The sequence below is a fragment of the Vombatus ursinus genome, unplaced genomic scaffold (genome assembly GCF_900497805.2).
Source record: "Vombatus ursinus unplaced genomic scaffold, bare-nosed wombat genome assembly UNPS02007408.1, whole genome shotgun sequence".
NCBI lineage: Eukaryota > Metazoa > Chordata > Mammalia > Diprotodontia > Vombatidae > Vombatus > Vombatus ursinus.
In genome coordinates, this window is record NW_020947186.1 from 475,400 (window position 1) to 498,207 (window position 22,808).

The 22,808-nt window shown below is 36.0% G+C and overlaps 1 pseudogene; it reads right to left on the reverse strand.

Moving 5' to 3' along the window:
* Positions 1–6,588: 6,588 nt before the first annotated feature.
* On the reverse strand, positions 6,589–7,586 carry LOC114033799 (annotated as a pseudogene).
* Between the last annotated feature and the right edge of the window lie 15,222 nt (positions 7,587–22,808).

Consider the following 22,808-nt stretch of genomic DNA (forward strand, 5'->3'; position numbering starts at 1 on the left):
CCATCAATTTTTTTAAATTTCTTGATGTTAAGGACATGCAATTTCAAAGATCTATTTGAAAAATAGGGACTAGCATATTGTCGGGCATGCGAAAATGGTTCAACATCAGGAAAACAACGTAATCCTATCAAAGATTGGAGATGTCCCTGCTTTGAGGGGGTCCCAAAGAGGAGGTTGACTAGAAACCAGCACAGGCTGCATCCAGGGAATGATGTGGGGGAGGTGGGGGTGTGGGGGGCTTTGGGTGGGGTGGGGACATTGGCGGGTGCCCTCTGTTTGCTATGAACTGTAGTTGAATGGCTTGCAGTCTGGAAGACACAAATCTGATAGAAAGGACTGCAGGGCCCAGAAATGACAAGCTAAAACATCCTTAGCTCTGTTTGGATTAAGACAATTCCATTTTCCAACCATGCAGTATCAAATTCATCTCATAGCCAGATTTAGGAATAGCCAGGTGGGTAACATTCCTTTTCAAAGGAACACAATGGGGAAACTGAGCCAGGAGGATTCCATCTTAGACTGAGGCTAAAATTGTCCTGTCAGATTTTCCCAATGCTGACTTCCCACCAGTATTACATTCTCTGAGTAGCTTGTGGCATTTCTCTCAGATGGTGGATTATTGATTATTGGATGGATTATTATGATCCATTAGACAGCTCAAAATAAAATACTATGAGCTTTTACCTTAAACAGCAAACTTTCCCAGGATTTATATCTCAAATTTAAATTTGTCCTGTAAATTTGTCCTGTAAAAAGCCAATAGTTAGAGATTTCTATACACTTGCAAATTCTCAGCAAATCAAAACCCAAATAATCTTTTTGCCAATTTTACACATTAAAACAATAATCAAAAATAACCAAATTATGTTAGCAGTAAACCAAATTATGAAAAGTTGCTTGACATAACTGATACAAAAAGTTCACCAATTTGAAACTGAAAACAAACCCATTACCAATCAGGTGACTTCAGTTTTGTTTAATGCATTTACAGATTACTTTACACAGAGAATCATTCCAGATCCAGCGCTCTAGTCACCACATCACATAGCTGCCTATATTCAAGTCTGTAATGGCTTGTGATATGGAACTGCTAGGGCACTTTCCTTCGCATTTTCTTTTGCTTGATTCACTTGATATTCTTGACTTTTTGTTTTTCCAGTTGAATTGTTATTTTTCTAGTTGTATAAAATATTTTTGGTAGTTTGATTGGCTTGGCATTGGATAAGCAAATTAGTTTAGGTAGAGTTGTCATTTTTATTGTATTGGTTTGGCTTACCCATAAGCAATTAATATTTCTCCAGTTGTTTAGCTGTGACTTTATATGTGTGAAAAGTGTTTTGTAATTCTCTTCAAATAGTCACTGTTTGTCTTGACAGATAAACTCACGAGTATTTTGTATTGTCTACAGGTATTTTAAATGGAATTTCTCTTTCTGTCTCTTACCACTAGACTTTGTTGGTAAAATATAGAAATGCTGATGATTTATGTAAGTTTATTTTATATCCTGCAATGTTCCTGAAGTTGTTAATTATTTCAATTATTCTTTTAGTTGATGCTCTAAGATCTCTAAGTATATGATCATATCATCTGCAAAGAATGATGCTTTTGTTTCTTCAATGCCTCTTCTAATTCCTTCAGTTTATTTTTCATTTCTTATTGTTATCTCTAACATTTCTAGTACAATATTCAATAATAGCACTGATAATTGGTATTATTGCTTCACCCCTGATCTTATTAGGAGGGCTTCTAGCTTATCTCTGTTATAGATAATTTTTGCAGATTGTTTTAGAGAGATACTATTTATTTTAAGGAAAGCTAGTTGTATGCTGAGTTCAATGATCTGCTCTTTCTTTGTTTCATGATGCAAAAATTTAGAGATATAATTTTATATCTAGTGTTTGGTCTGAGGCCAGATTTGAACTCAGGACCTCCTGACTTCAGGGCCAGTGCTCTATCCACTGCACCACCTAACTGCCCCCAAAATTCATTATTTCATTTGAAACATTTACTTTTCTTTTTAGGCAATTGGGAATAAGTGACTTGCCCAGGGTCACACAGCTAATAATAATATATCAAGTGTTTGGTCTGAGGCTGGATTTAAACTCAGGTCCTGCTGATTTCAGGTCCAGTGCTCTATCCTTTGTGCCACCTCCCTGCCCCTCTCTTTAATGAAATTTCTGATCATTTCTATGATTGTTCTTTTATCCACTCATTTTAGGATTCAATTATTTAATTTCCAATTAATTTTGAATCTATGTTTTCATGACATTTTATCAAGTGCAATTTTTACTGCATTATTCTCTGAAAAGAATGCATTTAATGTTTCTGCTTTTCTACATTTGGTTGTAAGGTTTTTATGATGTATCATATGGTCAATTTTTGTGTAGGAACTGGGAAAGAAAAATATAAATTATTTTATATTCTCATTCAGTTTTCTCCAGAGGTCTGTTATAGCTAATCTATCTAAAATCCTATTCATCTCCTTAATTTCTTTCTTTTTACTTTTTTGTTAGACTTATCTAGTTCTGAGAGGTGAAAGTTGAGGTTCCCCCACTAGTATAGTTTTTCTATGTCTGCCTGTAACTCATTAAACTTTTCCTTTAAGAATTTGAATGCTATGCCATTTGGTTCATTTATGTTTAGTATTGATATTACTTCATTGTCTATGCTACCTTTGAGCAAAATATAGTTTCCCTGCTTATCTTTTTTAATTAGATCTATTTTTGCTTTTGCTTTGAGATCATGATTGCTAACCCTGCTCTTTTTAAATCAGCGGAAGCATAGTAAATTCTATTCCAGCCCCTTACCATTGTTCTATGTGTCTCTCTGCTTCATATGTGTTTGTTGTAAACCATATATTATCAGATTCTGGTTTTTAATGCATTCTGATATCCACTTCCATTTTATAGGTGAAATTCAATTCACATTTACAGTTATGATTACTCACTGTGTATTTCCCTTCATTTTATTCCCTGCCAATTTATCTTTCTCTTTCTTTTATCTTGTTCCTCCTCAAAAGTCTGTTTTGCTTCTGACCTCCTCCTCCTTCTATCACCTTACTCTTTTATTCCCCTACCCTCCTACTTCCCTGTAGGGCAAGTTTTCTATATCCACCTGAGTATGAATGGTATTCCCCCTTTGAGCCAATTATTATGAGAAAAAGGTTCAAGGATTGCCCCTCCCCCATCTTACCTTCCTTTATATAAGTTCTACCTTTTGTGCCTTTTTTATGAGATAAGTTACTCTATTGTATCTATCCCTTCCCCATTCTCCTACTCATCCCTTTTTCTCACCAGGTCATTCTTGTTCAAATCATTCCATCGTAGTAAACTCACATGCTTTCTATGTGGTATCCTAATTGCCCTAATAATAATAAAATTCTCAAAAGTTACAAGTATCATCTTCCCATGTAGAAATGTAAACTGTTGCACCTTATTGAATACTTTATGATTTCTCTTGTTTATTTTTTTATACTTCTTCTGAGTCTTGTGTTTGAAAATCAAAATTTCTATTCAGCTCTGGTCTTTTCATTAGGAGTGCTTGAAAGGCTTTTATTTCACTGAATTTTCATTTTTACCCTGAAAAATTATATTCAGTTTTGCTGAGTAGATTATTCTTGGTTGTAACCCTAGCTCCCTTGTCCTCTGAAATGTCACATTCCAAACCCACTGATCTTCTGAGGTAGATGCTGCTAAATCTTGTATTATCCTCACTGTGGCTCCATGATATCTAAATAGTTTCTTTCTGGCTGATGACTATATTTTCTCCTTGACTCGGAGCTCTGGAAATTGGCTATATTATTCCTGGGAATTTTCATTTTGGGATATCTTTCAGGAGGTGTTGAGTGGATTCTTTCAATACTATTTTCCTTCTTGTTCTAGAATGTTAGGGCAGTTTTGTTTGTTAAATTCTTGAAAGGTGATGTCTGGGCTCTTTTTGTTTAAATCATGGCTTTCAGGCAGTACAATAATTATCTCTCCATGATCTATTTTCTAGGCTAATTGGTTTTTTCAATTAAATATTTCAAATTTTCTTTTATTTTTTCATTCTTTTGAATTTTTTTTTATTGTTTTGTGATGTCAAATGAAGTCATCAGCTTCTACTTGCCCAATGTGAATTTTTAAGGGGTCATTTTCTTCAATGAGCTTTTGTACCTCCTCCATTTTGCCAATTCTACTATTTTAAGTTATTTTCTTCAATTAATTTTTGTGCTTTTTTCCATTTGGCCAATTATGCTTTTTTAAGGAGTTCTTCTCTTCAATAGACTTTGGTGCCTCTTTTGTCATTTGGTCAATTCTATTTTTTGAGGGGTGATTTTCTTCAGTATTTTTTGTGCCTCCTTCACCAATCTGTTACTCTCTTTTCATAATTTTCTTTCATCACTCTCATTTTTCCCATTTTTTCTTTATATCTCCCTTTTGGTTTTTAAAATAATTTTAAACTTTTCAAGGAATTCTTTTTTGGTTAGTGACCAATTTACATATCTCTTGAAGTTTTGCATGTAGCTGCTTCAACTTTATTATCTTCTGAGTTTCTATCTTCATCTTCTCTGTCACCATAGTAACGTTCTATGGTTAGGTATATTTTTTTGCTTATTTTCCCAGGCTCTTTCATGATTTATAACTTTATGCTGCACTTGGGCTCTGCATACAGTGTGAGGGGGTCACTTTCCCAAGCTTTAGACCTTTCTTGATACTTTTTTCAGGGCTATATCTGGGGTTCTGTAGGGTTTGTAGTTTCCCAAGGTGGTGTGATCTAAGAAGAGGTGTTTACTAGTCCCCTGGCCTGTGCTCTGGTCTGTGAATGACCACAAGCACTCTTCTTCTCTTTGGAACTGTGCCCAGGACCTTTGTACCCCTGAGGCCACAGGTACCAGTGAGCTAATGTTCCTCTTAACTCTGGGACTGTGACCTGGAATTCAGTATGGAGAATATGATGGATTCCTGCACCCAGAGCCAGCAAAAATTGCCCTTTAATCTCCTTCTGACTAGTTTTCCAACTTCCTTACCATCAGTGGGTTGATAGCTTCTGAATTTGATGTGGTTACTGATGAACCCCTTCCAGGACCTGCTGCTATTGCCTGGGCCTGCACCACATAGTCTGTGCTAGGCTCCAGGTCCAGTTACCACCCTGCTAAGACCAAGCTTTATTGCTGACCTGTGACATTGTCTTGTGTTAGAAAATTGTTTCACTTCCACCTTTTGTTGGTTCTGCCACTCCAGAATTCAATTTGAGTCATTATTTTAAAGTTGTTTGGAGGGGAATTTAAGAGAGCTGAGGTGAGTCCCTGCCTTTATTCTGCAATCTCGGCTCTGTAACCCTCCCCCTGGCTTTCCATTAGAGTGTAAGCTCCTCGAGGGCTGAGATGTTCTTTTGTTTTTTTTTTTTTATCTATTCCCAGCATTTAGCATAGTGACTCATTAATACTGAGACACTTAATGATTTTTTGTTATTGTTTGATTTAATTCTGGTCTTCCTGACTCTGAATCCAGTGCTATATCTACTAAGCCACCTAGTTCCATTTTAGAGAAGTGTGAAAGATAGGGGAATAATTCACCATTTCTCATGATTTGAATGGGTTAGAACACTGTAGATAGTAAGAGTGCTAAGGAAAAAAAAAACAGCAACAACTCATGAACATAACTTCTATGTGAACCAGGCAAAGAGAAGTTGAACACATACACACACATATTCAAACACTGAGAGATAAAAAGAAGTTTGGTAGAGAAATATACTTGATTCACTAAGGAAATAGAAGAAGACAAAAAAAAGTAGAGAAGGTAGTTTATGATTGTGTGGTAGCATTTTGAAGGGGATACTCACAAGCAAAACAAATTGAAGTAACAGAGGGCAGATAGTAAATGAGGGGTTAAAAAGAAATACATACATACTATATATATACATATATGTGTGTATATATATGTATATATATGTGTGTGTGTATATATATACATATATGTATATATATATATATATATATTTGGATATGTTCTGGGTTAAGAAAAGAGAGACAGAGTATTGGGATCAGACTATTTATAGCACTGGTCTCCTTCCCTTTTCTTTGCCACCATTTTAAATAAAGGTGTAAGAGAGGAAGAAGAGGGGAAAATACTAGATATAATGGAGGGAAAACTAAAATGAACTATTATGACAGGATTTTAATAGGATGAACTAATATATCAAATGCAGATCCTTGGAGTAGAAAAAAAATAGAAAGAAGACTTTCTCACAAATTACTTTTTTAGACAAATACTAACCTATTACACAAATCAGGGAGAGATGAAAGAGAAGAAAACTTTAAATCAGTGTTTCTAATGAATATAATTGCCAAAGTATTGATTAAAATAAAAAATTAATGAAGACTATAGCAATATATCTTAATTTATTTATTATTATTTTTTTCACTAAGTGTGGTGACTTGATTGATTGTATAAAATATATGACTCTAGGCTTCTCCCCACTACTACAGGGGTGCTTTGGGACAAGGATCTGAATGGGACATAGGATCCCTAGGTAGGTTAGGACTGTGGGCTCCCCAGAGGTGGATCTCCTTTTTTGACTGGGCATGAAGATCCATGGCTTTCCACTTTACTCCTTGTAGGTCATATAGACCATGAGGTCTATTCCCCAGTTGCTATAGCTATAATCACTGTCATAGCAGGAAATGAGCTTGACAAAATGGTTGTTGAGGGCAATACAAGTGCCAGCATCAAAGGTAGAAAAATAGGTTGCTGCTAAAGTCACAGGATACAACCTGGTCTCCTTTGTGTAGCCCAAGATGCATTTCAAGGGTTCTTCTGATGCTTGCTTTACCACTTTCTTGAAATCATCATATTTGGCAGGTTTCTCCAGGTGGCAATTCAGATCCACAACAGATACACTAGGAGTAGGAACATGAAAGGCCATGCCTGTGAGCTTCCCATTCAGCTCAGCTATGACCTTGCCTAAAGCCTTAGCAGCAGCAGTGGAAACAGGGATGATGGGCAGCACCACACCCATCACACTGTAGCTTGCCACAGGGGTCATCTACTGTATTTTGGGTAGTAGAAATGGCATGGACTGTAGTTATGAGTACTTCTACAATGCCAAAGTTGTCATGAATGACCCTGGCCAAAGGGGCCAGGCAGTTGGTAGTGCAGGAGGCATTACTGACAATCCTAAGTGAATTATCATATTTTCTCATAGTTCACTCCCTTCATGAACATTGGGGCATTAAAAGAAGGGGCAGAGATTATGATCCACTTGGCTCCACCCTTTAAGTGAGCCCCAACCTTTTCTATGGTAGTAAGGACACCAGTGGACTCTACAACATACTCGATTCCAGCACCTCCCCATTTAATATTGGTGGGATACCACTCTTGGAAGATGGTAATGGCTTTTCCATTGATCACTAGTTTTCCATTTTCAGCCTTGACAGTGCCTTTGAACATGCCATGGGTGGAATCATATAGCAATGTGTAAACCACGTAGTTAAGGTCAATGAAGGGTTCATTGATGGAAATGATGTCTACTCTGCCTGAGGTGAATGTAGCCTGGGTCACTAGGTGCCCAATATGGCCAAAACCATTGAATCCAACCTTCACCATTTTGTTTCAGGGATGTGACTAAAGCAACAGATCCTGGCACCATCATTAGGCTGGATTTCAATTAAGAATATGAATTTGGTTTAATATTAGGAGAATTACAAACATAATAGGCCATACTAATAACAATTTAAAAATAATAAAAATCACAAGAAATTGGGGAAATTTTTTTACAACAATGCAATATCAATTAATGTTAAAAGCACTCAAACCACAAGAATGAATGTATCTTTTTGATGTGGCAAACATTATTTATCTTTAATCAAAAGCAACATTGGGTGTAACAGGAAAATACAAGAGGCCTTCCCATTATGATAAATTAGACATATAGCAATCATCTACTATTTCTCCATTATTGTTTGATACTTCTCTACCTGCTAGTTATTAACATTAGACAAGATAAAGAAATTCATTAAGTAATTATAGGTAAAGAAGAAATAAAATGATCACTTTGTACATATGAGGGACAGTGTTTTATTTAGAGACCCTAATTTGTTGTGTTGTTTGTGTCATGCCCAACTGTTCATGTCCCCATTTGTGGTTTTCTTGGCAAAGACACTAGCATGATTTGCCATTTCCCTCTCCAGATCATTTTACAGATGAGGAAACTGAGGGTTAAATGACTTGCCCAGGATCACACAGCTAGTACATGTTTGAGGCCAGATATGAACTCAAGAAGATCAGTCTTCCTGATTCCAGACCCAGCACTCTATACATTGGATTACCTGGGCTATCTGGAGACCATAGAGATTCAACTAAAATCAATTGAAATAATTGATATTTTAGTAAAGCAGTTATATATAAAATAAACCCATATAAATCATCACCTTTATAATAAACTAAATACAAGAAAGAATAATATATTTCATTCTAAGAATCTGCATTGTGCCGGTCGCGCCATGCACTCTCCTCCTATAAGGAGCAGGCTGCCAAGGTCATACTTACCAGTCTTTGGTGCCCACCCAGATAAACACAGAGATGAGCCAATCAGGAGGTGCAAACACTCGAGCTTTATTCAGAGGCCATCACAGCAAGGCCAAGCAGGAAAGCCAGAGCAAGAGAGCAGGAGCAAGAGAGAGGGAGCTCCGACCCCTACTGTCCTTTAAGTACCTTCTTAGCCCCTCCTCCTCAGCCCGCCTACTAGTCATTGATTGTAGGATCAGATACCGGAAGGGGATGTCTGGGTTTAGCACTGCACCAAGGGAGAGGATGTGACACAGGAGGATAGGACCAGATACAGGAAGGAGACGTCTGGGGTTAACGCTGCACCTAGGGAGAGGACTAGACAAAGGGAACTTGTTCTCTGCTGTCCCACTCCCACATGGCACAGCCCCCTGCCTCAGGAGCACATGCTCTGGCTGCTTCCCTGTATCCTGTTCCTACCCCAGTTCACCACAACTCCACATGGCACAGCCCCCTGCCTCAGGAGCATGAGCTCTGGTTACTTCCTAATATCTTGTCCCTGCCTCATCTTGCCACAACCCTCACGTGGCACATAGCCAACATCAGACAATCCCTCACACTGCATAATATATTGAATATGTAGACATCCTCCTGAGAGACATGCAGAACTTGAATTAAGACAATTACAAAATATTCTTAATAGAAAAAAATGAAGAAAATTAATTAAGGAAATATACATTGTTTGTAGTTTATCCCTTCAAATATAACTGAAAAGACAGTACTTCCTAAATCCACTTACAGATTTAGCAGCATGCTCACCAAAATACCAAAAATTTTCCTTTTAACTCTAGACAAAATAATCACAAACCTCACTGTAGAAACAAAAGGTTAAGAATCTCAGTGGAAATAATGAAAGAAAAAGTGCTAAAGGAAAGTGACTAGAAGTAGCACATATCTGGAGAACAGAAGAATTTTTGACCAAACAAGAGATACAGAACATTATGAAATACAAAATGGATAATTTTGATTACATTAAATTGAAAAGTTTTTGCTCAAACAAATCCAATGGAACCAAGATGAGGAGGGAAGCAGAAAACTGGTAGAAGGTAGAAAATTGGAAAAGAATTTTTACAACCAGTCTCTCTGATAAGGGCCTTATTTCTAAAATATATAGGGAACTAAGTCAAATTTATAAGAGTACATGTCATCCCCCAATTTATAAATGGTCAAAGCATATGAACAGGCAGTTTTCAGATATAGATATTAAAGAAATATATAAGTCATATGAAAAAATATTCTAAATCACTACTGATTAGAGAAATGCAAATCAAAATGACTCACATCTATCAGATTGGCTAACATGACAAAACAGGAAAATGATAAATGTTGGAAAAGATGTGGGAAAATTAGAACACTAATGCATTGTTGGTACAGTTGTGAACTGATCCAACCATTCTGGAGAGTGATTTGGAACTATACCCAAAAGGCTATAAAAATGTATATACCCTTTGAGCCAGCAATAGTATTTCTAGGGCTGTATCCCAAAGAGATCATAACAATGGGAAAAGGACCCGCATGTACAAAAATATTTATAGCAGCTCTATATGTGGTGGCAAAGAGTTGGAAATTGAGGGGATGCCCATTAATTGGGGAATGGCTGAACAAATTGTGGTATATGAATGTAATGGAATACTGTTGTGTTGTGAAAAATGATGAGCAGGCAGACTTCAGAAAAACTTGGAAAGCATTGTATGGATTGATGCTGAATGAAGTGAGCAGAACCAGGTGAGCATTGTACAAAGTGACAGCCAAATTGTGTGATGACTAACTTTGATGGGCTTAGTTCTTCTCAGCAATGCAAGGATCTAAGGTCTCCAGGGCTCTCATGATGGAAAGCGCTGTCCACATACAGAGAAGGAACTGGGGAGTTTGAGTGCAGGTCAAAGCATACTATTTGCTATTTTTTCCCTTCTGATTGTTTTGTTTCTTCTTTCTTGTGGTTCCTCCTATTGGTTCTGATTCTTCTTTGCAGCATTACTAATGTGGAAATATGTTTAATGGCAATGTATATGTAGAGCCTATATCAGATGTATATGTAGAGCCTATATCAGTCATCTTGGGTAGGCAGGTGGAGAGGGAAGGGGAGAAAATTTGAAACTTAGGAGCTTGTGAGGGTTAATGTTGAAAATTAGAAATAAATTATTTTTTTAAAAAAAGTAGCACATATCAAACTACAGCACAAAGTAATACTAATAAAACTTATTTAGTAGTGGTCAAAACATGGTATCCTGTGACTTCAACAGCAACATCTACTCTTCTAACTTTGATGCTGGTGCTTGTATTGCCCTCAGTTGTCAACATATTTAAAAAATGAGGCCTTCAGCACAGAAACTTGCTTAATTTTTTTTCACAGTTACAATTGCTAAATGTATTTCCCTCCATTCTATTCCCCCACCTCGTTTATTCTACTCTCTCTCTCCTTTCACCCTGTCCCTCCTCAAAGGTGTTTTGCTTCTGACAACCTCTTTCCCCAATCTGCTCTCCCATCTATCAGCCCCCATTCTTTTCTCCCCTTCTCCTCCTACTTTTCTGTAGGGTAAGATAGATGTCTATACCCAATTGAATATGTATGTTATTTCCTCTTTGAGCCAATTCTGATGAGAGTAAGATTCACTCACTCCCCTGCCCTACTTCCCCATTTGCCCCTCCACTATAAAAGCTTTTTCCTACCTCTTTTATGTGAGATAATTTATCCCATTTTACCTCCCCATTTCCCTTTCTCAATAGTGTATTCCTCTTTCTCACCCCATAATTTTATTTTTTAGATATTATTACCTTGTATTCAACTCACACCTGTGACCTCTGTCTATATATCTAACTGCCCTAATAATGAGCAATTTTTTATGATTTTCAAGTATCATCTCCCCATGTAGGAATGTAAATGATTTAACCTTTTAAAGTCTCTTATTATTTCCCTTTCCTGTTTACCTTTTTATGCTTCTCAAGTTTTGTATTTGAAGATTGAATTTTCTGTTCAACTCTGATCTTTTCATCAAGAATGCTTGAAAGTCCTCTATTTTATTGAATGTCTATTTCCCCCCTGAAGGACTATATTCAGTTTTGCTGGGTAAGTGATTCTTGGTTGTAATCTTAGCTCCTTTGCCCTTCAGAATATCATATTCCAAGCCCTCTGATCTTTCAATGTAGAAGCTGCTAAATGTTGTGTGATCCTGACTGTGGTTCCATGATATTGTCTCTTTCTGGCTGCTTGCAATAGACTCTCTTTGACCTGGGAGGTCTGGAATTTGGCTTTAATATTCCTGGCAGTTTTCATTTTTGGATCTTGTTCAGGAGGTGATCAGTGGATTCTTTCAATTTCTATTTTACCCTCTGGTTCTAGAATATCAGGGCAGTCTTTTTTGATAATCTCTTGAAAGATGATGTCTAGGTTCCTTTTTTTTTTTTTTTTTTGATCATGGTTTTCAGGAAGTCAAATAGTTTCTAAATTATCTCTCCTAGATTGATTTTCCAGGTCAGTTGTTTTTTTTTTTTTCCCCAATGAGATATTTCACATTGTCTTCTATTTTTTTCTTCCTTTTTTAATTCTTTCTTGATTTCTCATAAAGTCATTATCTTCCATTTGCTCCATTCTAATTTTTAAGGAATTATTTTCTTCAGTAAGCTTTTGAACCTCATTTTCCATTTGGCCAATTCTCCTTTTTAAGGATTTTTTTTTCTTCAGTGAATTTGTGTGCCTCTTTTTTTTTTCCATTTGGCCAATTCAACTTTTCAAAGCATTCTTCTCTTCATTGGCTTTTTGTACCTCTTTTATCATTTGGCCTGTTTTTTTTATTGAGCTATTTTCTTCAGTAATTTTTTTTTGTGTGTCTCTTTTACCAAGCTGTTGACTCTTTTTTTTTCATGATTTTTTTGCCTCATTCTCATTTTTCTTCCCAATTTTTTTCTACCTCTCTAACTTGATTTTCAAAATCCTTTTTGAACTCTTCCATGGCCTGAGACTAATTCGTATTTTTCTTGGAGGTTTTTGATATAGGAGCTTTTACTTTGTTGTCTTCTTCTGAGTGTGTGTTTTGATCTTCCTTGTCACCATAGTAACTTTCTATGGTTAGGTTTTTTTCTGTTGTTTCCTCATTTTTCCAGTCTATTTCTTGACTTTTAACTCTTTGTTAAAATGGTACTTTGCTTCCAGGGGTGGAGGGCACACTGTCCCAAGCTTCAAGGATTTTGTGAAGCTGTTTTCAGAGATACTTCTAGGGACCTGTAAGTTTTCAGTTCTTCCAAGGTAGTATAATATATGGTGAGGTGGATTTACTACTCTCCTGGCCTGTGCTCTGGTTTGCAAGCATTCTTTTCTGCCTAGAACTGTACTGAGGGTCCCTGTGTACTTTGGTTGTGAGCTCTGGTGTACTAGTACTCCTCCTAACCCTGGGATTGCCACCAGGGATGGCAACCTAGATCTGAGTATGGGCAAAGCAATGGAGTCCTGCTTCCAGTGCCAGCAAAGAGACCCCTGTGAGTTCCTTCTGATCAGTTGTCCAACATACCATCTGTAGGTTGAGAGCTCCAGAAGCAGCTGCCACTGCTGCTGCTGAATCAGTGGCTCCCAAGGCTTGCTCCTAGTTTGCTGAAACACGGTCTGTGTTGGCACCACTAGTGCTCCACTTTCACCCAGGTGCAACAGACTTTTCTTGCTGACCTTTTAAGTTGTCTTTGCCTGGAAAATTATTTCCATGTGTCCTTTTGTTGGTTCTGCTGCTTCAGGAATTGTTTTAATACATTATTTAAAGGTGTTTGCAGGGGTTTTGGGGAGTGCTCAGTCTAGTCTCTGTCTTTTCTCTGCCATTTTGGTTCTGCTCCCTAAACATTTGTCAATTTTTTTCATTTAACATTTACAACAACCCTGTAAGGTAGGTGCAATTATTATCCCCATTTTGTAATTGAGGATATTGAAAAGGGAAAAATAGATGATGATAAAAAAGAAAGAAAGGAAGGAAGGACTGAAGGAATGGAGGGAAGGAGAGAGGAAAGAACACAAGAAAGAGGTAAGAACAGAAAGGAAGAAAAAAGAGAGAGAAAGAAAGAAAGAAAGAAAGAAAGAAAGAAACTGAATGAAGCAAGGAAGGAAAGGAGGGAGGGATGAAGGGAGGAAAAATGGAAATAAGGAAGTAAGGAAAAAGGAAAGATGGAAGAAAAAAGAAAAGGAGGAAGACCTTTTGTTATAGAGAAAAAAAAGTGGGGTGGGGTTGACTATCAATTGAGGAATGGCCAAACAAATGACTAAAATCACTGAGCAAGTAATAGAACAGGGATTCAAACTCATCCTCTGAATGAAAACTCAGCTAGTGCTATATGACTTTCATTGCTTACTCAGGGGATGTTCATTGAAGAGCCTGATTTTGACATAGAAGATATGATATGGAGCCACCCCTCTTTAGCTATGCTTTGATGTCCCCTCTTCTGGAGCTGCATTGAAATTGCATTGCTTATGTATGGGGAAGGAATTATTCTTCCTTCTTTTACATAAAGAAATTTGTGTAGTTTTAAATGAGACAATGAAAATGTTATTTATTAATATCCACTTGCACCTTGGTTGCACTGTCTAAGTGTATGTGAGAGAAAACTGGGCTTACTGCTATCATCACTTACAATTCCAGAGACCACACAGTCTAAAAAAAACAAAAAAACAACAAAAAACCAAAAAACCAATACCAAAGTGTCCTGGGATGAGTTTAAGAAAAAGTCTCCCTTATCTTTGACTTTTCTTCATGTAGTAGTGTGCTAAATATTATATAAAGTCAGGTTGTTTTGTTGATTATAACTTGAAATAGCACATTCATTTTAATTATAAAAACCTGCACAGAATATGGTAATTGTGTAAATGTTGCACCAAACTTAACTAATACAATATGCAAATACAAATGTCATATTGTCTCATTAACTGTATGTGCATCTTTGTTACAACAAAGCTCAAATCTAATTTGAATTTTTTACATAATAGAGTTTGATTCGTGGGTAAAGGATATGCATGATAATTATAGCATCTGATTTTATTAAAGCCTTGATGTAATAAGTACAACAGAATTTACACAGGCAAAACTGTCACCAAAGTCAATGGGCCACTATAAACTCCAGGTTTTTAGATGGGTCCTAGCAGATGGAATATACAAACATTTTTTTTCTGGAAAATTAAAAGAGAAAACCTAATTTTGACCCTTACATGCAAGCAGTGGGGAGGGAAAACCTTCAATTCTTCAAATATACTAACTCTTTCATTAAGCTTTCCCTATTTATTGCAATGTATATTCCTATAGACTTTCTTTGAACTCTCTTACTATTTCCTAGTTTGATATTCATCCAGTCATTTCATTGATCCATCTATCCATCTATTCATCCATTCAACAAACAATTGTTACTACAAGCAAAGTAGGCACTTTTCTGTCATGTGCCAGGCATGGTACTATGTGTTAAGGATAGGGGAAACATAAAACAGAAATTATATTTGGATGTGTGTGGCATGTACACATAGTAGTAAATACAATAAGCATAATTAATAGAAAGTAATTTATTTCATGGTTGGAGAGAGGTGTCAGGATGTTAACATATAGGAGAATCAGGAAAGAACCTATGTAGGTGGTGGCACAGTAACTCATCCTTAAAGGAACCTAGGAATTCTAAGAAGCAGAGAACAAAAAAATTGTTTCAGGCAAGAAACACAGCCTATGTGCCATCTCAGGAATGTCTTTTACTAGCATTTTCAAGTATTGCAGTTTGCCTTGACTGTGTCTAGTGTGTGAAAGTAAGTAACATGCAATAAAACTGGAAATGTAAGTTGGAAGCACATTGTGAAGGGCTTCAAAGGGCAATGGAGAAGTTTGTGTCATATCCTTGAGGACACTGAAGCCACTCAAGATTCTTGAGAAGCAATGCATGACATATCATTGTCACACTTTTGCTTTAGGAACAATTATTTGCCAGTTATTGTACTGCTGAGGCCTAAACTCAGAGGGAGGGATGGCTTCAGAAGGGTTAGCAATCTAATCTGTTACCTGAATATCAGGGACATGGACTTATTTGAGGAATATCTGTCTTCTGTGAACAGATCCCTTGATACTGTGCCTTCCCCTCTCCTTGCAGTATGCTTGAAAGAATGTAATAACACCCAGCTGTGAGAAGAGAAGTGGCATTTCCATTCAGGTTCTCCCATAATAAATACAGTGAGTTTCTGTAGCATTGTAACACTTGCTGCATTATATTTTGGAAGCCCTGTTCTTGACATTGTCCTTGTGGATAAGAGGGAAGTAGAATATGAATGTGATGAAGAGGAAGGGAGAGAGTGAGATCTGTAAAAATGTCAAGAATTTTTTATATGTGTAGTTTTTAGTCTCTGAAATAGCTCTTCCCACTTTTGAAGTCTATGTAAGGTCAGTATGAACCACAGGTCTTAAAATCGCCACTGATTGATTGATCTTTGTAGCACTTTCATTATTGACCATGCTACAGAACCAAAGTTATGAACATTTGAAAATAGGAGAAAGTATAAAATGCAATGCAGGGAAAATTCTAGATTATCATGTCAAATAACGTGAGGAAAAAGAAAATAGATATTAGGTAGAAAGGTATATAGGCATAAAGATTATATAGGAAGTGATGTCAAATAGCTAGAAGATGTAGCTGAACTTGGAGTTAGGAAAACCTGAGTTATATACTTCAGACACTTATTCATTGTAAAACCTTTGGAAAGTCTTAGGATTATCTAGAAGTGGAAGGAGTCTTAGAACATTGCCATCTTGGTGCATTGGGAAGGGTACTGAGCATTGAGTCAAGTCAGAAGTCCTTGGCTCTAATCCTGGTTCAGCTTTTTTTCCCCTACCTTATGGCTTTGGGAAAGCTATTCTTTTGACCTTCAGTTGCCGCCTTTGTACAATGAGGAGGTTGTAGTAAGTAGTTTCTGGGATCATTTCCAGCTTGAAATCCAATGAATTGTATAGTCATCAAAAGGTCTTCAAGTGATCTGCAGAACCCCAGCTGTCCCAAGGCTCTTTTCAGGGGTTCACAAAGTCAAAACTTCTTTTTGCAAAAATACTAAGTTATTTAATTTCTAATATCTTAATTTTTAAAATTTTTATTTATTTTATTTTTTAATTTATGTAATAAAGCAAGTATTTCCATAATTTAGCATAATAAAAAGATGATTGCACATGAAACTGCAAACCTATTATTTACAACTTGCTATTCCTTTTTAAATATATAATAAAGTTATCATTTAAATTTCTTTTCTTCTTCCCCCCATAGAGATGGCCATCATTAGACACAAATATGCATATATATATACACATATACATACATATACACATACATATACACACATACAAACATACATGATATTTATGTGTATATATATATAATCATTCTATACATCTATTTATCAGTTTTTTTCCTCTAGATGCAGATAGCATCTTCCTTCAAATGTCCTTTGTAGTTAATTTGAGTATTTCTAATAGGCAAAATGACTTATTTATTCAAAGTTGTTCTTAAAACAATATTTCTGGGCTGGGGAGGAAGGAGGAAAAAAGAACAAAATAAAAAGTGTACAATAGAGAATAAAAGAAGACCTAAAAGGGAGCAAAGAAAAGATGGATAGCCCTCAACACAATACCTAGTATTTATTATATAGGCTTTCTTGAGATAGAAATTTATTGCTATATATTTTGAATACTCTCTTACATTCTGCTCTGCACATGATATTTTTTCTTTTCTTATTTTATATTCAAGTTTTACTATTTAAGTTTATAATGTTTCTTTTTTCTTTTTGTATTATGTATTTAAGTCTAAAATTAAAAAAATTAAAAAAAACAATATTGCTCTTATTCATTAAAAAAGATAAAAAAGAACAATATTGCTCTTATCTATAGAACATTCTCTTGGTTCTGCTCATTTCACTCTTCACTATTTTGTGCATGTCTGTCTATGTTTTTCTAAGACCATCAAGCTCACCATTTCAACACAGTACTATTCCATTACTTCATATACTACAACTTGTTCAGCCATTCTCCAATTGACAGGCATCCCCACAATTTTCAGTTAGACATGAAACACATAAACAAAAACTTTAAGAGGATCATTAATTTCTAAGAGTATAAGGCAGTTCTGAAAACCAAACAAAAAAAAAGTTTGAGAACCACTGATATAAACCAACTTTCTTATTTTACATTTGAGGAAACAGGTTTAGAGAAAAAGCTGATTTTGTTCAAGGTCACATAGTCAGTTCATGGCAGAGCTACTGGTCTGATTCATGTCTTCTTACTCTTATTCCAGTTCTTTTTTCTACCACACAATAATCTGAAGTTGATTTACAAATTGCCAAACCACTTTCTCCCAATTCAATTTGGATATAGAGTCATTCTCATTCCTAGACCTAGGCACAAATATTTACACTGCACTAGTTCTAAAATAAAATTTCTGAGTGGAGTATACAGTTTCAAACCATTATTCATTGATTTATATAATTTAACAAGGTAATGAGTGAAAATATTTTAATACCAATTTGATCCTTCAAAATCAACTCTAATCAATTCCATTAAATTAAATCAATTTTATAATGCATGTGATGAAAATAATATAAGAAGCAAGACATTTGGTTGAGTAGGTTGAGGGATGAGTTATTATAATTGTACCTGTTAAGTTTTCTACCATATAGATTTTAGTACCTTTTGAACAAAGCACCAGTTTTCAAGCCTTAAAGTAAAACATACACATACAAAGTTAAAAGTAAGATAAATAGTTAAATAGCATTATGAAATAAATGTCACCAAGAGATGTATGATAAGTATTAGAGAACAGATCAGATTGGAGTGATAGAAGGAGTCCTGGATCTGGAGTTAGAGGTCCTGGGTCCAAATCATTAATGTTACCATTACTATCTGTAAGAATTTGGAGAAGTCACTTACTGGCATCTTCCTACTTTCCACTCTTTTTTAGGTTATACATGTACAATCATGTTAATCATATTTCCACATTAATCATGTTGTGAAAGAAGAATTAAAACAAAAAAGAAAAACCACAAAAAAGAAAAAAAATAAAAGACAAACAAAAGTTAAAATAGTATGCTTCAATCTGAATTCAGACTCCATAGTTCTTTCTCTGGAACATTTTCTGTCACAAGTCTTTTGGAATTGTCTTGAATCATTATATTGCTGAGAAGATCTAAGTCTATCATGGTTGGTCATCACATAAGGTTGCCATTACTGTGTACAATGGTCTCCTGGTTCTGCTCACTTCACTCAGCATCAATTCATACAAGCCATTCCAGGATTTTCTGAAATCTGTCTGCTCATCATTTCTTATAGAACAGTATTCCTTTACATTCATGTACCACAAGTTGTTCAGCCATTCTCCAATTGATGGACATTCCCTCAATTTCCAATTCTTTATCACCACAGAAATAGCTACTATAAATATTTTTGTACATGTGGGTCTTTTCCTTTTGTATGATCTCTTTGTAATATAGACCCAGTAGTACTATTGCTGGATTGAAGGGTATGTACAGTTTTATTTCCCTTTAGGCATGTTGCTTTCCACTCTCATGCATTATTCCCTTCCATGAATTCTATGTTCAAGATTTACTGAACCACTTGCTCTCCTTTATACCCATTGCCACATTTTCTGTCTCTGTGTCTTTGTACTGGCTGTCTCATTATGCCTGGAAAGGCCTCCCTCCTTACTTTAACCTCTTGGAATCCCTATTGTCCTGTTTGAAGAAGAGATTTCAGAGACCATCTAGCCCAACTCCCTGATTACATGGATGAGGAAATTAAGGTCCAGGAAAGTTAAATTACTTGGCCAAGATCCTGCAGATAGTAACAATCAAAGGTAAGATTTGGTTAATAGGATGAGCCTAGTAATAAAGCAGCCTGATGAAATTTTATGACTATAACCATCTAGTGGCAAAGTGGTAGAGTTCTTGGCCTGGATCCAGGAAGACTCTTTCTGAGTTCAAATCTGGCCTCAGACACTTACTAGTTGTGTGACCATGGGCAAGTCACTTAACACTTTTGCCTCAGTTTCCTCATTTGTAAAATGAGCTAGAGAAGGAAATGGTGAACCACTCTAAGTATCTTTGCCAAGAAAACCCCAAATGGGGCCCCAAAGAGTTGGACATGATTGAAACAACTCAACAACACAAATGTTATCTATTCCAATGACAGAAGAGTTGGCAATAAATTCAAGAAAAAATGTTTTAAGCACCTAGTGTACTAGGAAATGGACATACAAAGAAATATTCTCAAGGGACTTACATTCTATAAGGGTAGATACCTCTTTTCAGGTAAGAAAGTTTTCTGATTTAGTCAAACTATCAGAATTCAATGTGGATGATGCTTACAAACCTCTGAATCATGGTTGCCAAAATAATTTTGCTAAAGCGTGGTTCTGTTCATGTGGTTCCACCAATGACACTCTGTTACCTTTAAGATCCAATTTATGCACCTGTGTTTGACATTTAAGGCTCTTCACAACCTACTCTCCTGTCTTTATTACATATTATTTTTTAAAAAACAGCACTCCATCATCAATCTCTTTGTTTTTGCATAGGTTATACATTTAAAGGTTTGCTTGAAATGTACTCTTTCCTCACTTCTACCATTTAAAGTACATGTTTTCCTTCAAAACTCAAACTCTACCTGCTATACTAGGCCTTTCCTCATCCTGTAGTTGTGAAGGCATTCTTCAAAACATCACCTTGTGTATATTTTGTAGGTAAGGCAATTAGTCTTTGACAGGCATAAGCGTAGAAAAGTGCAGGGATCGTGGTATGTTAAATAAACTGTAAAAATGTGGTTATACTCTTGTTGAGGTATAAATACCTTTCTGTTAGTGAATCAAAAGGGAAAATCCACCGACGGAAAGAGTGGACTCAAAGTTGGAGAAAAAAAATTAGGGAGTGAGGCAGATGTATAGGATACACGTGTGGCAAAGGCAGCTCACAATTTCTGGTACTACTCAAATCCTTAGATAAGTCTCTCTGCATCTGTGTGTCGGTGTGTCTGTGTGTCTGTCTGTCTCTCCTCTCTGTCTCTCTCTCTTTCCAAGGGTACCATTCATTTCTTAATACTGCTTCTTCTATGAGTGATGACTTTTCTGTATTCATATTTGTCTGCAATGCTTGTCTCCACTTAATCAATTAAGAGTAAACTCTCTAAAACCATGACATTTCAAACTTCCAGACACTATAGAGAATAGGAGTGTGGAAGAGATAAAACTTCTTCCCTCTGTTCCCACCCCAGGCTCTCCTTCACATAGTTCTACCCTAACTCACAAACTGATAATTCTTTAAAGGCCACCCAGAGACATTTCTATTTTCTCTGATCCAATGGGATAACCCTCTTCTGATTCATTCACAGAAAGTAGTCACATATTCTAAAGGGATTGTTGGATGCTAATAACTTGTAAAGACATTAAAATCTCAATATCTTATATTAAATCTCAAATCATTTGAACTTGATCAGGAGCAGGGGGATAGGAGGTTTAGGCCTCAAATAAATCAACCATCCTTGGGGGGCAGCTAGGTAGCACAGTGGATAGAGCACTGGCCCTGGAGTTAGGAGGACCTGAGTTCAAATCTGGCCTCAGACAAATGACACTTACTAGCTGTGTGATCTTGGGCAAGTCACTTAAACCCATTGCCTAGCAAAAAACAAAACTAAGAAATCAACCATCCTTTTTACATGTTTAAATTCTTTATTAACTTATATATTCACATACTGTGTTATCTCCCTCTCCCTATATAATGTGACACCCTTGAGGGAAGAGGCTTTCACCTCTATTTTTGTATTTTCACCACTTAGCTCAGTGCCTAGTCCCAAGTGGATTCCTAATAAAAATCTGTTGATTGTCTGAGGAATAGGAATATAGAAGGGAGAGAAAAAACTATCAGTTGCAAAGAACTCAGAAAGGGTTCAATAGACAGAGGTGTCAGCAGCTTATCTGAGACTTGAAAGAAGAGGATTCTTAAAGGAGTTGAGGAGGGAAAGTAGCTAGTGTCAAACCACAGAGCTTTGAAGGATTATATTACAAAGCCTTAGTACCAGACACTACATTTCCATAACCATCTGCTATGTTTCCATGGCCATAGGCCAGACTATTTTCTTGCATTCCACAATTTACTTAGATCATTAACACCCCTGAATCAGACTTTTTCAGAATAAATACATGTCTACCCATGAAAGTTTTCACTAGCCTTCAAAAGCCTTTTATAGATTGGAGTGAGGTGGGAGTAGGATAATTATTTTGACCAAAATGTTTGAATCAGTGGATCCACAGATACCAAACCTAGCAGTTCTATTATTTATGCTCACTTCTCCATGGCAATGCTGGAAGAATGCTAATTTCTCCATGGTAATGGTAGAGAATATAAAATAGCAAATGGTAATTACACACACACACACACATACACATACATATATACATACATGTATATATTACACACATATAATTATACATACATACATACATGCACACACACACATTTTTTTTCCTGTTTGGTTTTAGAATGTTATCAGACACACACTCTTTCACATATTCACATGTGCTTAGGTAGCACTATACTCACCCCAGTAGCATTGCACCAATTTGACCATATCTCTAACTTAGGTAACTATTGACCTCAGTGTAATAGACAGAGGAAACCCTAAGTCAATGCCATGTAGTAAATCATTGGTACAATGGAAGAGGATTAGATTTAGGTTTACAACACTTATGTTTCCATCCCATTTATCTTAGTTACTAGTTGTATGGCCTTGGTTAAATCACTTTACCCCTGAGTCAAATTCTTTGTCTATAAAATAGACATATTAATAGTGGACATCAAAACCCATGTTGTGGGTTTAAATTGATCTTTAAAAGAATATTTATCTTCAAAATGAATTAAGAGATTTTTAAACAGATGTTGCCATACTGAATACTCATTGTCTCCAAGCCATACAGAATGAAAACTTTCAAAATTTAGAGACTTGGTAAAAGAAATCAAAATCATTTTAGCAAAGGGAAAAAAAAATACATATCATCTCCATTGACCTGTTATTAGAGTTGTCCTGAAAATGTTTTCTACAAATCTATAGAAGATGACCTTAAATCCTAATGTTTTTACTCAGTTATTTTAACAGTAATTTTAAAAACAGTAATTTTAGCCACCTGGATCATAGTCACAGAAAAGTAAATGTAAAATAAAGAATAGCATATATTTCTGGTGGTTATTATCTTGCCCTCAGTTTGACTAGACTTTCATATCTTTAAAGTTTTGTTCCA